General features: G+C 43.4%; 1 protein-coding gene across 1 annotated transcript in view; it reads left to right on the top strand.

Moving 5' to 3' along the window:
- Positions 1–16,996: 16,996 nt before the first annotated feature.
- The window catches only part of LOC111869884 (band 4.1-like protein 4A), a gene marked incomplete at its 3' end in the record, with an annotated part of 450,907 nt that continues 445,619 nt past the window's right edge, over positions 16,997–22,284 (top strand). Inside the window, exon 1 of the mRNA XM_033753583.1 lies at positions 16,997–17,396. The remainder of the gene's footprint in view (positions 17,397–22,284) is intronic.

The raw sequence follows: 22,284 nt of genomic DNA, 5'->3' as shown, positions 1-22,284 counted from the left end.
GGCGTAACTCGCTGTTTATTTTGAGCTATGTAAGAAGCACATAAATGCATTCTCTGGGAAGTATACAGAGTTTTACAGCTGGTATTATCCATAGTGACCACTGGGTTTGAAAGGTTTGGGGGGAAGGGGTCCAGTAACTGGAGAGCAGTTTAAAAATACGTCTGTATTAAGCAAATCGATCCGGTGCTAATGACCTTGACCCAGTAACTGCAGATATTTACTACAGTTTTCCAGGAAACAGCTGGTAACTCCTAACATCCACGAGCAAGGGTTAAGATACGGCCCGTCAATCAAATACAGTCCGGGTCAGAATGTTATAAAAAGATTAAGTTGTCCCTGTGCTTAACTAATTAAGTACAATTCCATGAAAGCGTATGGGGATGTGAGTGTATAGTTTCACATTTTCTTGACCTCAGCACTAGCTGGAGGTGAGTGGTCAGCTTCACGCTCCGGCCGCTTTACCACCTTTACCCATTGGATAGAAGATTGGGTGGACCCCAGTGCCGGTCTGGACGACTTGGAGAAGAGAACATTCTTGACCCTACCGGAACTCGAAGTCCGACCCCTTGTCCAGCCCGCAGGCGGTCGCTATACCGACTGAGCTATCCCGGCTGTTCACGATGTTGTTCAGATTTAAATGTAGTACAAGTTAGCAGCAGATTTATTTCCTTTCTTGTATAACAGTTTATTATGAATGATTCATTTACCGGCTCTGTCAGTACGCAATGTAGAGCGTCTAATGAGAGAATGGAGCTCGAAATTGTGTAAAATAAAACCGTTGTGTCCATATATGAAAATATGTGCCGGCATATTCCTGGAGGGACTGAGGTTTTAACCTGGGACCTCCCGAATCCGAAGCAGGGTGCAGCCGACAGCGAAATTATGTCCATCATCAGTATATTCATGGATTAGGCCATGATTGTTATGTTCCGTCCTCCTGAAAACTATGTTAACTCCCCCGTCCTAACTGTGAGCGTTCTAATTTTGTCTTGATGGGTTGCAAATTTTTACCCCCATAATTTCTCTGTTCCATTCGTATGGCATAATATTTCCATTCTATGGATTTCAGAACCCTCATGCCTGCTGTAGGCGAATTACTGAAGTTCCAACTTTCCATAAATGAGGTATATCACGTGATCAGCAGTGTCTCACCAGCATTCAGGCACATTGTTTCGTATTGCTACGAGAACGGTACATCTATTCTTGGCGACCAGTTATCGTCTTTTGTTCTTCATCAGGTAAGGAAGACATCGCAAAGAAAATAGAAATATATCTATCCTTAAGTAACTGTGTCCAGACTGCAAAATAGATTTCAATTAAATTCTGTATGGTAGACATACATATAACTAAATTTTATTCAGGTAATTTTAAATATCAGAGAAGTTCATGGAGGTAGGCCTAGGCCCACTGGGGCTGTAGTGCCAAGGAAAAAAAGAAATTAAATGTAATTTTACGTAATGAAGTGGGATTATCTTAATCGTTTTAACACCTACAGTACAGGTTATATGAATGAGAAATTTGGTTTCGATTATTTGAGTAACCAAGAGGCATTTCTCTTCTTCACAGCGTCTAGACCTGTCTGACGTCATCTAGCCTTCTCCCCAGTGACTACTGGGAGCTCTTCACCCGGGACAAAGCTTCCGGGGCGAGAAGATGGCCACTCCGCTCCTCCACTCCATATAGTGCTGAGTTTAGAAATGTATATAGCTATAACTGTACTGCCCCATGCGTCCTCATAGCGAGGTACTCACTTAGGCATAGGGACAAATTTTCATTTTCCACTGTCCTTAAAGGCTTAAATTGACCGCCAAGCATATGTTGTCATACTCTTATGTATAAATCACTACATGAATTTGAACATCAAACATATTATAACATGAGGTTACGTTATTTTTTGAACTAACTTTTAATAATTGTAATAATTGTTTAAATTTTATGTACAATCTTATTAAATAATCTTAAGCAAATTTTGCGTGTGTTCTTATTGGACGCACAATCCTGAGGATGATATTTGAATGTCGTAATACGTCCAGTCACCAAGGAATCTAAAATAAGTAAGTAAATAATAAATTATTTTTTAATTTGAACGTTTTCCGATCAGTTTTAATTCTTCTTCTTCTTCTTCTTCTTCTTCTTCTTCTTCTTGGGCATAGACGAGGGTTAGGTCTTGAGCCCTGTTCCTTTAAAGCTGAAGGCTCTCTTGATCTTTCCATCTTTTCCTTGGTATTCCAGGGTTTCCTTATCCCCTGGGTAGATACTGGGGCACGCGGTAGCGTAGTTGGTTGAGGCATTATATTACAAGCCGGAAGGTCGCGGGTTCGAGTTCCAATGAGGTGGATTTTTTCAATGGACCTAATCCTTCCAGCCGCACTATGGTCCTGGGATCGACTCAGCCTCTAACAGAATTGAGTACCAGGAATATTCTTGGAATGTTCTTGGGGTAAAGGGCTGCCGGCGGGTAGGGCTGACAACCTTACCGCCATTTGTGAGCTGATTATCTAGAAAAGTGGGAGCCTCGACGTCTCACAACCCTATGGGCCTCCACGTCCTGTTACAGGGATACCTTTACCTTTTTACCGGGCTTGATACTAGAATCGAGTTTGAGTAAGCAGCTTCTGTTTTAAATTAATTAATTTTAATTAATCTCGGATCTGATGTTCACGACTGAGACTGCAAAGAGTACCATCTCCTGCGATCTGATGCAATGTGGTATGCTTGAAGTTTACCGATGTTTCGGAGGAACATGTTGCTTCAAATTCCAGGTCCGAGCAGTAACATGGAAGAAGCCAGGATATCAGTAGACAGCAGAACCTTGCTCTTTGCTTCTTGTTGATATCTTGCTTCACTTACTCTTCGATCCTGAAGACTGAGTCAGTACATTCCTCCGAAACGTCATTAAACCTCTACCAGTCTAAATGGTGTCAGATCCCAGACGATAGTAATCTTCGAGGCTCATCTTCTGAAAGTCACCCCGAAGTGTACATTTGTCTGTGGCTGTTAGCAGTTCGAATTCCCGTAGGGTCAAGAATTTTCTCTTTTCCATGTCATCCGGATCGGTTTTTGGGCCCACCCAATCTCCAATCCGAAGAGTACCGGGGCCTCTTTCCCCGGGGGTTAAGCGGTGGGACGTGAAGCTGACCACTCTCCTCTAGCTGGTCCCGAGGACAACAAATAGACGGATCTACACATCCACTCCCCCCATACGTCTTCATGGCATAGTGCATATTTAGTTAAGCACAAGGAAGATGTTACCTTTATTGTAAGCACGACGTTATGTATAGTCTATTTTGAAGTACTACTGAATATTAATAGGAGCCGGGATAACGTAGTCGGTATAGCCACTAGCTACAGGATGGACGACAGATAGTTCAGAGTTCAAGTCCCGGTAGGGTCAAGAATTCTCCACGGCGTCCAGACGGTCCAGACCGGCTCTGGGGTCCACCAAACCTCCTACGCAGTGGGTACCGACGGCTCTTTCCGGGGGAGGGGTAAAGGAGCAGGGGCGTGAAGCTGACCATTCACATCCAACTAGTGCCGAGGTCAAGAAAATGTGGATCTATAAATGCACTCCTCCCATACGCCTTCATGGCGTAGTGCTTAAGTAGTTAAATACAGGGACAATTTTGCCTTTACTGATTATTAATAAGCCTAATGTTCTGTGTAAGTTAAAATATTATTTAGTGCGTTCAACTAGCTCGAACTTCATACGGTCGCTACAAAACGTCGCATCTAGTCCCGTGAGTAAATACGTACTTGTCATCCCCTGACTTAGAAGCAGAAAATCGAGAAGGTTTCTGCCTCTCCTCTTTAAAGAAATGTTAATTTTCAAACAAATTTCTAGCCGTGCAGAGTAAATAACATTAATTCCAAGAAACATTTTCATAAAATATATAAAATTATAATAATTTCATGTATCTTCTGTTTCATATGGCGGAGTTAATATAGAACACTGAAACTTATGAAACATTCAGCACAAGTAGGCACGGCTATGAAAGCGATGTGCATGCGTTGCGATAGAGACACGGGATGCGGTTCGCTTCCTCATTGCCAGTCTCTTGTCTTTAATTACGTGAGTGATATTAAATTTACTTTGAGAGTTATTCGTCCTTCAAATTACAAGCTCCCACACTATTAACGTCTTCTGCTTTCTCCCATATTCTTTTCTGGTACTACATTTTATTGAATGATATGTCAAGGCCGACGTTTAACTCCATCTCTCACGAATAACAAGCAATCTAAACAGTCCTCTTTATACAGTATCCACATCATATATTCACAAAGAGATTATCACTATTCACAGAATAGATACGATACACGGAAACAGGAAGGTCTCGCTCCATCGCGACGTGCTACGTAGTTTCATTCAATCAACAAGTTGACGCTGGATATTTCGTTGCTATGTAAACCATGGGCCGCCTCTTTGGTCTAGTGGTCAGAGTTCCTGGCTAAAGATCCAGAAGTCCCGGGTTCGCTTCCCGGCGCTACAAGATTTTCTGAGAAGTACTGGGTCTGGAAATGGGCCCACTCAACCTCGTTAAGATAATTGAGGAGCTACTTGAATGGAAAAGTAGAGGCTCCGGTCTATAAACCCGAAATTAACGGCCGTGGGAACCCGTTGCGCTGACCACGCGAGAGACTATCAGAAAAAGTTGGCATTAAGTTCGCCGAAAAGCGGCGGTAGCTCGGTCAGTATAGTTCGCTTGCGGACTAAAAGCCAAGGAGTTTTTTTTTTATGGAAACCATGAATCGCGTAATGACCATGATAATTATCACACATGCCTGTGTACTTTGTTTTCTTCCTTCATCATTTAGACCAGTTTCTTTATAAGGTATATTGCCTTACCCCAGCCAATGACAAAAACAGACATTTATTAATGAATTTCTATTGCCAGACACAATTTCCTTGAGACGGTGCTGAGCCCGGTCACAATAAGCCTCGACTTCCGTCAGCATATTTGCATAGCATTTCTCACTATGTTGTTTATTGTGCACACATACGTAATCCGGCAAGTTCGGCCAGCCCAACACCCACATTCGGGAGATCTTAATTCAAGCCAACGTAAGGTCGCCATTACGCCCTGCAATTTTACATAATTTTCCTCAGTCTTTCCAGACGAATACTGAACACAAATTAAGTAGCAGTGGCTCACCACACCTAATTCAGCCTCAGTTAACAATAGTACTGTCCCAGCAATGGGGTTCGGACGAGACGCGAATGGCAACTTCCAATAACTGCCACGCAATGCGTAAACACAGTCGTAGGCGTAATAGCTCTCAAACTACTGTAACAGACAAAGTAAATACATAATTTAAATAAATACCTACTTGTAGAGTGTAGTACTTCCATGACTCAGTGTTAAACATGAAGGTTATCTTACCGAGCGGATGCTTTTCAATGGTACACTTGTGAATTCTTTTGTTTAATTTTAAGTAAAATTTGCAGAATCATTGAAGAGGAATATAAATTGCCATTAAATAATTAGTTTGTGTTTAAAATATAATTTTGTGCTCGTAATACCGGCACTCATCCCTCTCAGGGCGTGGATGTTTAGTTTGTGTGTGTGTGTGCGTTTTTCTGTGTTTGTGTACATGTATAGGCCTTGCGACGAGCTGATCACCCGCCCAAGGAGACCTACCGAATGTGTAACATCTAGAAAAACCGAAGTGAATGGAGAAGTTCATGGAGGTAGGCCTAGGCCCACTGGGGCTGTAGTGCCAAGGAAAAAATAATACCCTTACTCATCAGTAATGCTTTTATAAGATGAAGTAATTGGGGAGCAGTTTTATCAAGTCAGTAGGCGGGCGTGGAGGAAGTACGGGCACGAATACGAGCTCTTTCTTTTATTGCTATCGGGGTGGGACTAAGTCCCTTGTACTGCGGCCACTTCTGGCCTATTGTACCAGCCCCAGATGATAGGTGAGGGTGATTGTGCAGCAATTCATGAAATGAAGATTGGCAGGGGAAACCGAAGTACTCGGAGAATACCTGCCCCAGCGCCACTTTGTCCACCACAAATCCCACTTGACCAGACCTGCGATCGAACCCGGGCCGCCACGGTGGGAAGCCAGCGACTAACCGCTTGAGCTATGGTGCGGCCACTATAAGCTTGCTCCGATCCTTATCATGCAACACTGCCTGAGTGTGGGCCCATGAGGAGGACCGAATTATGTAAATGTAAACAGCAAAATTCACTCTATGAGACATTGCTTTGATTGTAAAATCATTTTTGTTGTGTTGACGGATACCTAACCTAACAATAATTTCCCATATCATTCCAAATTATCAAATATATGCAGATAAACGAGCTTGAACCTAAGAATACACAAGATATATATATACAAGTTCATGATAACTAATTTACTCACTATACCTTCCACACTGCAGCCTTTACTGTTACGACTTCATGTACTCTGTTAGATGCTAGTCTGGGAAACAGCAACGTCTATTCTGGCAGGTAGTCAACATCTATCAGACCAGACTGCGTCACAACCTAGTAGACCACAATACAAATCTTCGCCACTGTGAAACCCTCCCATCTCGCTATACATTGCAGTTGGTGTCATTTGTTTCTGTAACAGTTCAGATTCTTCGGCACTAGATACATCCCAAATTGTCTTTCTTCACTTGCAATCTTCTTTCGTGTATTTCCTTATCTCCTGTGGCATTTGTCATTTCCGCCTTTCATCCTTTCATATTGCAACTTACTTCAAGATGTTCGTTGCTTTATTTAGCTACAAACATCCGTCTCCTGCTTTCTCTCTTCTTGTTTCGTCTTTTTGCAGAGTGGTTCTCACTCCAGCAAGATCTTGTCTCCTTGCTCATCCATTCTTCCTCATACTGCGTCCCATTATCTCTTCCTCTTGTCTCCTTCCCTACTTCATTTCCTCTTCGCATCTCAGTTCCAGTCATTTTCTCACTATCTGCTTCATCTTCTTACCACGGCTGCCTGATTGCATTTACTGACCAACAGCATTGCTCCTTGCTGTCATTCTCTCTGCACCCATCCTTCCGCCTCCCTGCGCAATTTTAACATAAATTTATTTATATTTATTTCTTCTCTGTGAAGGCAAAACATCCCAAGTCTAAGCTAATGCTGTGGGTACTGTTTTTTTTTCTCTGGCTCTACAGCCCCAGTGGGCCTAGGCCTACTTCCATGAACGTCTCCGTTCACTTCGGTTTTTCTAGATCTTACACATTCGGTAGGACTCCTTGGGCGGGTGATCAGCTCGTCGCAAGGCCTCTACCTGTACACAAACACAGAAAAACGCACACACACAAACTAAACATCCATGCCCTGAGTGGGATTCGAACCCACGATCCCGGTTCCCAAGCGAGCGAAGACAGTGCATGCCTTAGACCGCTCGGCTACCGTGACCGGCTGTGGGTACTTCACAATTTGAAATTACAGTTCTCTCTGTATATATAAAAAAGTAAAAGTAAAGTAAAGCTATCCCTGTTACAGGCCGTGGAGGCCCATAGGGTTGTAAGATGTTGAGGTTTCTACATTTTCTAGACAATCGGCTCATAGATGGCGGCAAGGTTTTCAGCCCTACGCGACGGCCGCCCTTAACCCCGAAGCATATTCCTCGTACTCATTTCTGTTAGAGGCTGAGTCAACCCCAGGGCCATACTGCGGATGGAACTGTTAGGTCAATTGAAAAAAAAATCCAGTGACCTCATAGGGACTTGAACCGGCTACCTTCCTGCTTGTAGCATAGTGCCTCAACCAACTACGCTACCGCGTGCCCCTGTTCTTAACTAATTAAGAACTAAGTCATGAAGGCGTATGGTGAGTGGATGTACAGATCCACACTTTCTTGACCTCGATATTAGTTAAAAGGAAGTGGTCAGCCTCACTCCTCGGCTGCTTTACCCCCGGGAAAGAGTCCCCGTACCCATTGGATAGGAGACTGGGTGGGCCCCAGAGTCGGTCTGGACGACATGGAGAAGAGAAAATTCTTGATCCTATGGGACTCGAAGTCCAACCCCTCGGTCATCCAGCCCGTAGCCAGTCTCTACACCGACTGCGCTATCCCGGCTCCCCTCTGTGTATGTATGTACGTATAATACGTATGTACTATATAGGAGACGGCTTATGGCTATGTAATTTGGGAAGTACCCGATGATATCTGGGACGGGATACTGATTATTCTGCTTGAGGATTATCGTGGTCTCTTGCAGTCACTCCAGGCAAATGCCGGTGTAACGTCTTAAAATATGCTACGACTGCTTCCTTCCTCATCCCCTCCAATTCATTATCACGATCATCCAATCAATCGACTCCATATATACTGAGTTACTGGGAACATCGTCAAATAAACCACGCATAAAGTGCTCTGTGTTATGTGCTTATATGTACGAGAGTATGGTAAGTCTTTCTCGCGTGTTTAAACAAGTGGCTACTTTGTGTTTGAAACTGTGTCATCTGAAATATACGGATGTAGCTCACTTAACGGTTTTATCGGAGAAGAAGGGAAGGAGATAACGTTATGAAAGGAACAAAGAAAGTAAGAAAGAGAGTAAAAGATGAAGATACGAAAAAAAAAAATCTCCGATGAATTCAAGCCCGTATCTCAACATTGTATTCTGGTAGCCCCTCAAATATCTGAACGTCGCCGGAAATTGTCTATTCCAGAGCCCCAAAAAATCGTTATGGTTGATGAAGTCCACCTGACGTAGACGTCCTTCCATTTTAGTGTATCGCTTTACGCCTTCTTTTTGTGAAATTATAAAATGAACGCACATTAAAGCTATCCCTGTAAGAGGCCATGGAGGACCATAGGGTTGTGAGACGCTGAGGGTCCCACATTATCTAGACCAAGGATCTCCAAACTACGGCCCACGGGCCACATCCGGCCCGCAAAAGAATTGTGCAGGAAATGTGCCAATTGAATTAATTTTCCAATGAGTACTGGTAAAAAGATACTTATTCATAGATTTCAAATTCATTAATTAAGACTGTGTTTAAAATAAATTGATATTCCATATTATGTTAATATTAATATTATTCACAATTTTGCTAATTCTGGACCGTATACTGCGCGGTATTTCTTCGTACTTGTTCGGCCTCGATCGTCAGTGTCACTTCGTGGCGAGCAGTTCGTTACTAGCCGTCTTGTGCACAAGACTTCTTGCAGTGGTGCAGTGCAATTGTAACAGATCATCATCACCGCCGGTGTCGTACTTATTACCATTTTTGTGTTAAAGGCAACTTATGCCCAGTTTTGCTCTAACTGTTCCGAGAATTGGTAGCGAGGAATGTTGATAAGGCTACCGGAACTTTCGTCCATTCTACGACGGCCGGCGTGGTACGGCTATCGGTTACCCCTCCCAGCTGACAAAGGATGTTTCCAGAACGTTTCCTAGAGTTATTAATTTCTCATTTTATTCTGCCCGGTGAAAGTACTGAATTACTTAATGTGGCCCGCGTTTCGAAAAGTTTGGAGGCCCCTGATCTAGACAATCGACTCATAGATGACAGTAAGTTTGTCAGCCTTACCCGCCGGCCGCGCTTTAGCCCCCAGTAAGATTCCTGGTACTCATTTCTGTTAGAGGCAGAGTCGACCCCAGGTTCGTAGTGCTGCTGGAAGGATTAGGCCAATTGAAAAAATCTACCTCATCGTGACTCGAATACGCGATCCTCTGGCTCGTAGCATAGTGCTTCAAGCAACTAAGCTACCAAGTGCCCCCGAACGCACAGTGGCTAGACCAAAATTTACCATCTTTCTCTTTCTCTTTCCATTTCATATCTGAAACTACTGAATGAGTTTGCATTGAGTCTGTTATTGCTGGTCTAAACCAAAGTCACTTGACAAAATTAATTTGGATTTATATTGATCCTGGGTAAACTTTGATTTCTATAACGGAAAAATCGAAATTCACTTCAGAATATAGTTCATTTTACACAGAATTAACGTTCGATGTAAGATAACGGTTATCTGGAATATTTTTCAATATAGACTCATCCACTCCTCAATACGCCTTAATTACGTAATGCTTTATAAGTTAGGGACAGGGACAACTTTATAGGCTTAGGCTAAGTGAATATTTAACTAAATACAGCTGTACATTATGAATTTACCCCTCATTTCCGCATAAGAATAATGGATAGAGGGGTAAGGTTGTAGAACCAAGATATTTATTTGCGTCTGCAATAAATTAACATAAATATTATAAAAGATATAGATTCTCAAAATAAATCATTTGGAAAATGTGTGACCCACTGGAGTACACTTTTCTCTTTGTTTTGGTGGGTAGAGAATTCCTTCAATGTCACACTGCAGAGGAGTACTATAAGCGTTCAGTTTTCTTTAGTGCTATAGCGGTTGCACCTAAGAAATTAATGTAACAATGGTGCTCTGGACTTGTATCGGGGAGGTACCCTGTTCGAATATATCACACTATTTTGTATTTAATGACGTCAGCATTTCTCTGCTTCTTCGGATTTTTGGATGATGGTTATGATGAACTGGAAAGGATCTGGAAAGAGGTTTTTTTTAGTCTTTTGGTTTCGGGTGAGACTGACTCCACTAGGTACGTTGGCCACTATTTGGCCTACAGTACCAGCCCCGGATGGTAGATGATGAGTGTGGAGCAGTCGGTGGAATGAGAATTGGCATGGGAAACCGAAGTACTCGGAGAAACTCCGCCCCAGTGCCATTTTGTCCACAAATCCCCCATGACTTACCTGGGCTCGAACCCGAGCCACAGCAGTGGGAAGACGGCGAATAATTGCCGGAGCTATGGCACGGCCTATGCGGAGGGAAGTGTTCATGGCTTAATTCGAGATAATATGAAATAATATACGTTGAGAGACTGAGGAAGACCACGAAAATCTTAATTCAGGATGATCAATATCACGGCCAAGATTCGAACCAGGCAATCCCCGGGCACAAGTCAGAAACAGTACCGCTTGATCGAACTCGGAGGCTGAATCTCGATTACTCNGCCGTGTAGATATTGTGTGAACCGACGTTTCAGACGAACGTATCGCCTCCATCTTCAGGGTAGAAAAATCCGCGAGCGAGGAGCCAGCGTGAGCAGGTGGCCGCAGACTGAGTCACAAGTCGACTGGTGGCTCAGTTTGCGGCCACCTGCTCACGCTGGCTCCTCGCTCGCGGATTTTTCTACCCTGAAGATGGAGGCGATACGTTCGTCTGAAACGTCGGTTCACACAATATCTACACGGCGCTACATCCCAGAAGACGGCATTCTTCATAGTCACCGCCGTGAAAACCTCAAATCTTACAAATAATAAAGGAATCCATCTGCTAACAGATATTATGTAAGGGATACTGATCTAGTTAAGTTGGCAGTACAACTTTGTCTAAGCATTTTCTTCATGTTATTATTCTCGCTCCCCTGGCCGCAGTTTGACGACCACTGGACTGAACATTTCTCCGGAACTAATAGAAGAACTCAGAAATGCTATTGTCTCTGAGACAAGTGTGGCATCGGAAATATCTGTTGCGTAACCATGCAGCGGAACATAGCTGTGTCCTTTTCCTTAATATGCACACTGTCGCAGGGTTCTTTTCGTCCTCTTCCGTTTATCTTGGAAAGGAAAGTGTTATTATCTTGTGGGTATAATTACGATGCTGCTAGTAGCTTGCCTACACAGCCTAGAGAAAAAGTTAATAATAATAACAACAATAACAATAACAACAACAAAAATACGGACACCTGTTTTCATGAAAATCAGTGGTAAAGAAACCTTTTTCACATAATCTCAGTTTGACAATCTTAAAGCACTCTCTGGTCTGTAAGATTTTTTTCTCTCTCTATGCCCTATGGACCTTGGCCTCTTTTTCACCTTCATAATCCTAAACACAGTCGGTAGGACCCTTGGACGGGGGAACAGCCCGTCTACACACAGAACAACATAAAAACAGAATAAACGCAGAAAGACATCCATGTCTCGAGTGGGATTCCAACCCACGAACTCAGTTTTCGAGCTGGCGAAGACTGTTCATGCCTTGAACCGCGCGACCGCTTTGACCGGCGGGCAGTAAGATATACGATGATAAAAAAACTTTCCTTGTGTTTAATTAATTAGGCACTACGCCATGAAGACATGGGGAAGTGGACGCATAGCTCACCATTCTTGACGTCTGCTTCACATTCCAGCCCCTATACCGCCGAGGAAATAATCCCTGGTACACACTGGATAGGAGGTCGGGTGGACCTTAGAATCGGTCTGGACACTGTGGAGTACAGAAAAATCTCTTGCCCTCGCCGGGAATCGAAACCTTATCGACCAGCTAGTAACCCCTCACTATGTCGACTGAGCTATCATAGCTCCTTTTTCTTCTTTTATTCCTATTGCTCCCAATTAGATCTTAGGGCATCCATGAAACGCTCTTTTTATTTCAATTTCTTAATCTTAGACAGTCGGTAGGACTCTTTGGACGTGGGGTCAGCCCATCGCAAGGCCACTACCTACACAAACACAGAATATTCGCACACAGACATCCATGCGTTGAGTAGGGTTCGAACCCATGATCCCAGTGCTCGCGCAGCGACGACTTTTCATGCCTTAAATCGCGCTGACACTGTGAACGGCTCCAGCTCCTTATACGGTAATAAAACTATTTATATTTGTTTAAATAGATTTTAATGTCCCCCATATTTATCCCAGCTTATCGTGGTGATAATTTTGCGAGAGCTGCAAACCTGAGCCTATGCCGGAATTAGAGCGGGTACAGGTAGGCTCTCCCTCGCGGGACAGGTGGAGAGGAATACCGTGATCTTCCAGTTTCGGGGGCTTATATGCCTGGGTTAGTATCCTCCTCCTTAAAAAAATTTTGATGCACATAAACAAAAAAGGGCCGCCAAAATTTTTGGTAAGAAAATACCGAATTAGATTGAACGGTATAAACCAAAAGGACATGGAGACCGAGTGAGATTTTGGAAAAGACGGAACGGATACGGGGGTGTGAAGTCGAAGCACATTTTCTACACCACGAAGTCAAGAAGATTTTCATGTTAGGCCCTGCTTGTTATGTGAACTAAAATTACTGACGTTAATAAGTAGTAAAGACATACGTATGAAAATGAATATTTTTACAGCTTACATTTTTAATTTTATTAGCGTAAAACATCTAAGAGGAACTCAAGCGTGGCTGTGTCTCTTTACCATCAATTTATCAATCTCTCTGCGTTTTGAAACTCAATTTTTTTGTTGCCATTCATATGCGTATCATTCGGGTCACATTTGAACGTACTTGTACGTCTGTCCGCCTTTAACCTGAATGATTTTCGTAGTTGCAATGCTCTGAGTGCATCCGAAGGTCTGACTATCGGTTGTAGTCAGTATAGCCTATCGAAATTCGATCAGGCTACCTCCCGACACAAAGCTAGCGCGTTACCCGTTGTGTCAATGTGGTTAGCTGCAGACTCAGTGCGAGTAGTTGTCAGAATTTATACAGGGTACTCACACTAAAATGTGAGGAACCAGAATAGCGCAGTCAGTATCGCTACTGGCTATAGGTCGGAGTCCGAGTCCCGGTAGGGTCAAGAATTGTCTTTTCTCCAAATCGTCCAGTCCGACACTGGGGCCCACCCAGCTTCCTATCCAATGGGTACCAGGGGTAAAGCGGCAAGGGCGTGAAGCTGACCACTGGCCTGCAACTAGTGCAGAGGTGAAGAAAATGTGGTACTATATATTCATTTCCCCACACGTCTTCATGGCCTAATGTTTATTTAGTTAAGCACAGAAAAAACTTAATCTTTTACAGTAAATATTGCAACCGCAGGAGTGTAAACACGCGCACACAAATATGTATATATAGGTCTAAAGATAAATTGGATATATATATATAGATATATCCACGCAGTTAGAAAACTGCTTTCCCCGCTCCTGTCCACTGCTGGCTGCGGAATCGTTGCTTCCTGACTTTATCTTCATAAAGCTCATTGTTCAGCATTTAGTTGCCCTTAGACAGGTACAAATGCAGTTCGCAGTGTCGTGAAATAGAGTGTTCAATAATGGAATATATTGTTGACCATAAATTATTCATATGCGATATGCTGTTTAGCGGTCTTCACGTGTAAAGTTCAGTAGAAACTTTCGTAGGAAGTTTCCGGACTGTACAGTGCCATGTACAACAACGACTCACAATGTCGTAACAAAATTACGTTCTATGGGATTGGCGTTGGGGGGGGGGGCGACACGAAAGAAGATATGTACGGACTGAAGGCAAATTCTATGCCAGGACTCGATTAGAAGCAAGCCGGAAGTAGCTGTCGTGTCATTTCGCTCTGCAGTGTGGGCTGATAAAACGTACAGCTCACATCGGTATAAAGTTGCCGAAGTTACGCGGTCAAGACTTGCACTCCTACGTAACCTCCCCCCCCCACCAGATCGTGAAGCAAGAACTCGATATTCTAGGTGGTTTCGGAAATCAGTATTCAGTGGACTTCTTCATCTAGAACTGACGAGGCTTGTTTCGTTTTAAGCGGTTACGCAAACGGCCAGAGCAACGGACGCTAGAGCTCACAGGATTATGCTCGTGAGGTGCCCTGGGTATGGTGTGTATGTAGTTAGTGCGCAGAGGATAATTAGGCTCGTGTTTTACAAGAAACAATAAATTCCGAACGCCGGAACACGCACCGGCTGAAAGAAAGCTCTGTTAATACGAGTACTGAGATTTAGCGGAAATACAAGGTGGTTCAAATATGACCGGAACTGATTTTTTTAACCACCTAGTACATATTGCGTGGCCCGTAACACATGTAGTGCTTTGTTTCATGTTGTCTGCCTACGGCTATAGGTAAATCAAATGGAACAGCTTCGGGTTCAATTTCATAGCTCTCTTGAAACCTTGAGAACACCCATCAAGTTATAGAATATCGTGACTACGGTTTTCTGAGATATGACACCGTATATTTTGGCAAACTGGCGGAAGAGTTTCAGCGTAACTTGCTGCCTCCATCTTCTGTTCTGATGGAGGTGGCAGCAGATTCCATCGAAACCATTGTTCTCAATCTACGGTCTTACATTCCAGAAGGCCGTAATCTTAATATCTGCTGCATCGAAAATCTCAAATCGTGTTCGTAACTCACTGCATGGAACGGAGTCCTTATTGAGAAGCTGATAGTTTCTTAGCTGGCTAATAAATTCCTGCCTTTTATGTAAACCTGAGAGTTTATTACCGTATTCATAAAAGGTTGTCTGTGGACCCTGTTCTGTGACAGACGATTCTATGACATCCTGCTTCTTGCGCGTTGTCTTATTTACCGCAAGGGATCCAAGTAGTTTCTATAGTCAGTCGGTCTTAATCTTTAATATTAATCTGTTTAACGACGCTGTCAACAGCTCAGATTATTCAGAGTGTCCCAGAAATGAGCGCCGTAAATTTAGAGGGTCAGTAGTATAACTGAAAACAGCGAAAAGAGTTCGTAAAAGCATGGGTCCGGAAATGACAGCCTCCTGCCTACAGATCCAGAGGTCCCCGGTTCGATTCCCGGCGCTACCAGATTTTATGAGAAGTAGTGGGTCTGGAACGGGGTCCACTCAGCCTCGTGAAGATAATTGAAGAGCTACTTGAATGGAAAAGTAATGGCTCTAGAGAACCGAGTTTAACGTCCACGTGACACCCTCTATCCTCTAAAGTTGGCACTAACTTCGACGACAAGCGGCGGTCGCTCCGTCGGTATAGTTCGCTTGGCGGACTACAGGCCACGTCGCTTTCTATGGGTTCGCAAGTACTTCGGTAGCGAAATAGTGCCGCTCGAAGTTGATCCTGGCAGCAGCAGGATAGTACAACTTCCGTTACAAATGTAACTTATAGCAGGAACACTTCTGATGGCAATTGAAGTTGAGAGTTCAAGATGTGAATGAATGCTTGACTTTTATGATGGCTACCTTCCTCATTCAACTACCCACTCATCGTGTTTGCAGTGAGAGTGAATTAGCAATGTAACATCAGGCGTCCATTTCCAACAAACTGCACATACAGTCGAGTGAAGTTCTTTCAGTGACGTTACTTTGTTAGTGTGTGCTTCAAATGGGCAGGTACACAAATACAAGTTGCTTTTGTAAGAGAAGTTCTACTGTCCTACTGTGGCGGTGAAAACTATGATAATTGTTTCTTTGTTGGCTGGGGAAGCTGGTAGTGGCAAAAGCCACTCACTGCCATCATTCTCACCTCGAATTTTCTTCATAATTGTCCCTAGCGTAAGTTGCTTTTGTAACCGGAGTTGTACTATCCCACTCGTTCTTTGCCGGGAACGTCATCAAATGGCTCTAGTTCGATACCGAAGCATTTCCGTGCCCATGTTAGTACAAATTATTTTCACTGTTTTGAGTCTTACCATTCCTTCTCCAAGTTACTGCACTTATTTCTGGGAGACTCGGTGTAGTGTCAGTTGGCACGATGGATAATGAATTGGCCAAGATGTGGCAGGAAACATCCATAGCCTAATTTGAGGTGCCACGAAAAGCCTCAATCAGGCTGCTCGGTGTCAAAGCCGAGAATCGAACGCGACACCTCGTCAGTCAGAATCCTCATCACTTGAACCATCTTGCTTGGTATCATTTTTAACAATGTTATGTTTAAGTATTTTAATTATTTATTAAACCTGTTTAGCCTGTGAGAGTAACGATAGCTAAGTAATTTTCTAATCACAGATTTTTTCTCACGAGGCTGACACCTGGTCACCTCGACTCCGATTCAAAATAATTGAGCAGAATAATATATAAATCTTAGTTGTATTTATTTCACGGAGGTGCATATGTTCTCTTGTCATTCAGTTGCAGTTCTTATTTAGTTAGGAAATAATCGCTCCCGGTTTGATCTTTTTGCCATCGTATATGATACTGCACAGTCTCCTGCACTGTATAATACAGATGCATCGTGGTTGCAACCCCCACGCATCCAATCATCGTCATGTGCCATTGTGGGGTCCGGGCCGAGGTTCGAGTCAGCGAGGCCTTGAGACGGACGGGGAGCAGCGCGCCGGATCCTACCGGCCGGCAGTCTACCGCAACTGGGCGAGCGATCCTGTTCAGTCTTCTAGAGACAGGCGAGTACTTGCTGTGGAGACGTGAGGCAGTGTGGATGCCAGTGCAGAGTCAATGTCCGCCGCGCGCGCAAACCGGTCAGAGCGCCAACAGTAGGGTCTGCTAGTAAACTCACTTAATTCGGTTACATTCGTTTTGTGAAATAGGGCATTAACCACAAGAGCTTGTTGTTTTGTATTCGGACCTTCATTTAAACTTTTGGTGGTAGTTTGGTTTTTCATAAACAGCGTGTGCAGGAGACAGAAAAGCACTTTTTATATTATAGTTACTCTGTATTGTGCGTGTGAATGTGTTTACATTGTTTCTTGATGTTCAGAACTGAGATGTGCTGAAAAGAAAGTGCAGTAACTGGCAAGAGGACTTCAGACACAGGTAAGTTATTTTGATGTAAAGTGTTGAATGGGTCTAGTAGTCGGCTGTAAAGTGTTGAATGGGTTTAGCAGTTTCAGTAGGTTACCCCAATGCTCTGCTGCTGAGGATTGATGTCCAGTGCGTGACCTGCTTGAACGGTCATGGAATTCGTTTCTGTCCATACCTTTTAGTAATTACTTGAAATCAAAATAGTACGAAAATATACAAGTTGATCTAGATTTCCTGTTGTTGTGTCGCGGATGGATAGGTTCTGTATGCGTGTGACGAATACAAACGTAGGTTATCCGGCACGCCCACCACTTTTCGTCGCAGAAACAAAGGAACCGTGCTTTTATAAAGCTATACTTCGCAGAGAGATTGATACAGGCCTATTAGTACGTTGAAACTTTATAAGTTGGTAGTCTCTGAACAGCTGAAAGACAAAATATGCGACACAGGTATAAACTCGTTTTTATTCGTTAGTGAAGAGATTGTGTAATTACTTCAAACTACTTGTTGTCATTCTTTTCTCGACCTTTTTATCTGTACATTCAATTACAATACTGCATGTTTTTGGAGTTTGTGGTTATTACATGCCAGCACTGCGTGACATGTAGGATATGATCTGATTATTAACGATTATAAGCGAGTTCGATAATGTGTGTTGATAATAACTCGTAATATCCCCCATTTAATCATTTAATGAGGAGGTGGACTGTTGCATGTTTGCGGAGCGCCGAATGAAGCTACTTCGAAGCAGATGGTCATGTGAGAAGAGCTGCCCAATTGCCAAATATGCCAGTTACTTTGCTGTCTGAACAGAGTTTGTGCCGATCAAAGTGGCCTCGCGGTATAAGGGGTGTACTCTTCTTCCGTGACCTCAAACATTTGGATCATGGGTTCGAGCCCCACTTAGGGCATTGATATATCCATTTTTTCTGTGTAGATAGATCTTGCGAGTGGCCGACCTCTGTTCGCGGGGCCATCCCAAATGTTCATATGGTTTCGGAACGTAGAAAATTTGAGAATGGTGGAGCTATAACTTCACTGCCCCATACATCATCACGCCGCGGTGCTTAATTAAGGACAGGAACAACTTTACCCTTTACCCAGAAAACTTGAGGCCTTAGACCGCGCTGGTGAGACGTAACATGGGATAACATCGTTTGTTAGACAGACCGAAAGACATAAAAATAGTATTACGAATCGTAGTGTTTATGGGAACAACCTGGGGGAGCATAACGTAGATCGATCATATCAGAATGGTGTAAAAAGGAGTGTGCGAATGTGGAGTGGTTTCATGTGGCTCAGGTTAGAGGCCATTGGCGGCCTCATGTGAACACGGTAATGAACATTCATGTTCCATAGTGAACAACTGTTAGCCTGTGAAGGCTGGAACCCCATAGAGTTATATAGTCAGCATACTTTTTAAAAACGAAAAAATCGTTAAGTTGTAACATAGTTTGTCTCTTTTTGGAAACAATAGCTTTTTTTTTCTAGTTCCATGCAACACGTATCTTAGTATGAAGCAAATCGTTAAAATCGGTTATGGAATTAATATTTTGAATCCGAAGTGCGAAGGTAGTTGCTTAAATTAGTTCCGTTTCATATTCGATTTTGAGTACCGCAAACTAAGTTTGGGATCCCAAAACGGACATATCCGTCAAAATATCGATTTGTGTTATTTTCCTGTTAAAACATTTTGTGCGGTTTATGAAAAAGTAACATCGATTAAGGTCGCTTTGGTACAACCGAAACATTGCGTGATCCAGTCGATATATCGAGTGATGAGTTGGAAAATCAACACACTGTTCTGTACCGTAATCCGATTTGGTGTCGTAAATTCCTGAGTATGCTAGGAAGCTGTAAACATTTTTCCCATTCCAGTCCTATTATGAAGTCCGAAGAAAACCGCGACTGACACCAGTTAGGAAAACCGGTCTGAGTGTGGGATTGAACTTGGCCTCCATGTGGTGTAGTAGTAAGCTTCGTGGCGACTGCTGCCATCTCTGAAGGATGGCGGGGTAACGGAGGGGAAAGGAGGAAGAAGATTGCCGCTTTATGAAGTGCATGACACTACTCAGTGTTGTTTCCTTCCCCCCACCCCAACCGTGTAGCCATGGCAGAAATATTTTGCTTTCGAGGAACTAACAGCAAGGTAGTGACACTGTGCAATTCAATGCAGGGATTAATTGATTTTTCTCTACCTCCCCTCCCGCTGTACGATGAAATGGAAATCCTTTAAAAGCTACTGAACCTCGTGACCAGGGGCTTATTATTGCCATGTAGCTACCTTTCCACTTTGAACGCATGCGAGTACATGATTATTTCAAACTCCGCTTGCTCCACGAGTATTTCTGTCGATACTACAAAAAGAGGTATGAAATCAGGACTACAATATGCTTCTTTGTAGCAGACCGTGTTCACTTTATGCCGGATATAATCCCCACAGTTAACGTAATGTGCTGCAAAATTACAATAAATAAAGGTAAAAAGGTAAAGTTGTCCCTGTGCTTAACTAATTAAGCACTACTCCATGAAGACGTATGGAGGAGTGGATGTATAGATCCACGTATTCTGGCCTCGGCACTAGTTGCAAGTGAGTGCCAAATAACAGTAGTGTACATAGAAATTCATGTTGACAAAATTTTGGAAACCAGGTAACAGAAATGTCGGGGTGGGGGTGAATTGGCAGCCGTTTTCTGTCTAATGTCGAAGTTAAGACTGCATGTAACTCTATGCTTTCGCGCCCCCACACCATCGTGACGTGGTACTTAATTAAACATGAGATCAACTTCACCTCCTTTACCTGCAGAGGGAACTCGGGGAATACTTGTTAACAGTTCAGTTCAGAAACTTTTTGTCTTCCCGTATCCTTTCAAAAACCCTAAAGATTAAAGTATACAGAACTATAATTTTACTTCGTATCTTTAGCTTGTTATATTTAAGCCTAAAACTTGGACGCCAGTTCAAAAGATAAAACGTAGAACAGTGGCGTTTAAGGTTCGGTTGCACCCAGGAAGGAAGAAGTAACCGGAAGACTGAGAAAATGGTATACGAGTAGTTCATCAAATTCCACTGTGATAAAACTAAGGCTAGGAACACACACAGCGACATCGGTCGTACGACGTCCGTACGGTTCATGTCTCATCAAATAGTAGACTATAAAGTGTAGTCTTATCTTTCATACGTGACGACATGCGACATTTGCCGTACGACAGTCGGAGAGCAAAGAAATGTATTTGGTCGCTCTAGTGTGAAAAGGAGGTCGTACGGCAAAAAATCGTACGACATTTTTGCTAGCGACCGATTTCTCTGTGTGTGTTCCTAGCCTAAGGCCGATGAAGGCGCGCATGAATGCCCTAAGAAAAACGTAACTTTTATTTTCAGGCGTCTTTATGGGAAGAGACCACTTTGGCGTCGGCATAGAGGTAGATGGGAGGGTAAAATTAAAATACAGAGGGTCCAAAATTCAGTTAACGTAGAACATTCTCTCGTGTTAACGGGAGTCTTCGATTTTAAACCTGCCGGTCAATTTGCAGAAAGGTATCACCACCGTGTGAGTTGTGCGTTGAATATGAAGGACTCATTGCCAACAATTTTTATAAATTCAGTGAATAAAGAAATTTCTAACGTATTTTAGGCACGTTTTACTGACCAGTTAACAGCTTTTGGGCCCCTTTGTGTAACTTAAAATGGAGGCGGATTGGATTAATCCGATTGAGTAGACAGGGGTTTCGAATGGTGGGATTTGTAGAGACGATAATGAACCCGCGGACCCTATAAAATTAGTGATTTCGTGACTATCTGAGTGATGAGCAGCGTCCCGAGAAGCATTCTGCACATACAAGCAAATTGGTCTATTCTCATGAATGGCTGGTTCCTTGAAGAAAGCAGTCTTCTGGGATTTGGCACCGTGTATATGTGGTGTTAACCGACGTTTCGGAGGAACGCATCGCCTCCATCTTCAGGGTAGAAGAAAAAATATAAGAATTCTGCAAGCGAAGAGACCGTGAGAACCGGTAAAAGCAGACACAGTCTGGATGGAGGCGATACGTTCCTCCGAAACGTCGGTTAACACCACATATACACGGTGCCAAATCCCAGAAGACTGCTTTCTTCATAGTCACCGCCGTGAAAGCCTCAAATCTTACACGGCTGGTTCCTTGTTCACAACTCTTTGCTTGTTTAAATGAAAACATCCACCTCACGTCAATTTACCGGCAAATAATAGACCCATATCATATTTGGTTAAAGACAGCCCACGAAAGCTCCTTCCTAAAGGTACAGTTAGCCTTTTCTCAGTGTTGAAATGGGCACAGTGAACGAGTACCGAGGTATAGCTTGTGTGGTGTTTGCGGTCATTCATCTTTTACGCCGTCTTGGAATCGCTGCTAACACTTAGGATGAGTAGACTGGACAGCTTCCTGGCTAGCTCTGGGGCTCTTTCCCCGGGGATAAAGCGGACAGGGCTTAAAGCTGACCACTCAACTTCATCTATCGCCGAGATCAAAAATGGTGGAGCCATTCCCCCATACGTCCTCATAACAAATTAGCACAAGGAATATTTTATGCATCTGCTCTCTGCGGGCAGGTAGTTCTGTAGGTCGAGTTGGGCCCCTCATAAAATTTTAGAGTAAATTTGTCTGTTAATACTTACTGCTTGATGGCGATGTTGTGCATTATTTCGATTTTTCATGTATTCGTGTTTTTGAACTGTTCCAAGAACTGGGATGTGACACAGTATTTTCCGTTGAACTAACAAAAAACCTAAGGCCACGCCATGGCTCAAACGGTTAGTCGCTGGCTTCCCACCGCGGCGGCCCGGGTTCGATCCCGGGTCTGGTCAAGTGGTATTTGTGGTGGACAAAGTGGCGCTGGGGCAGGTTTTCTCCGAGTACTTCGGTTT

Source organism: Cryptotermes secundus, unplaced genomic scaffold (assembly GCF_002891405.2).
Source record: "Cryptotermes secundus unplaced genomic scaffold, Csec_1.0 scaffold544, whole genome shotgun sequence".
In the NCBI taxonomy this organism is placed as follows: Eukaryota; Metazoa; Arthropoda; class Insecta; order Blattodea; family Kalotermitidae; genus Cryptotermes; species Cryptotermes secundus.
This window is presented reverse-complemented; position numbering and strand designations above follow the sequence as displayed.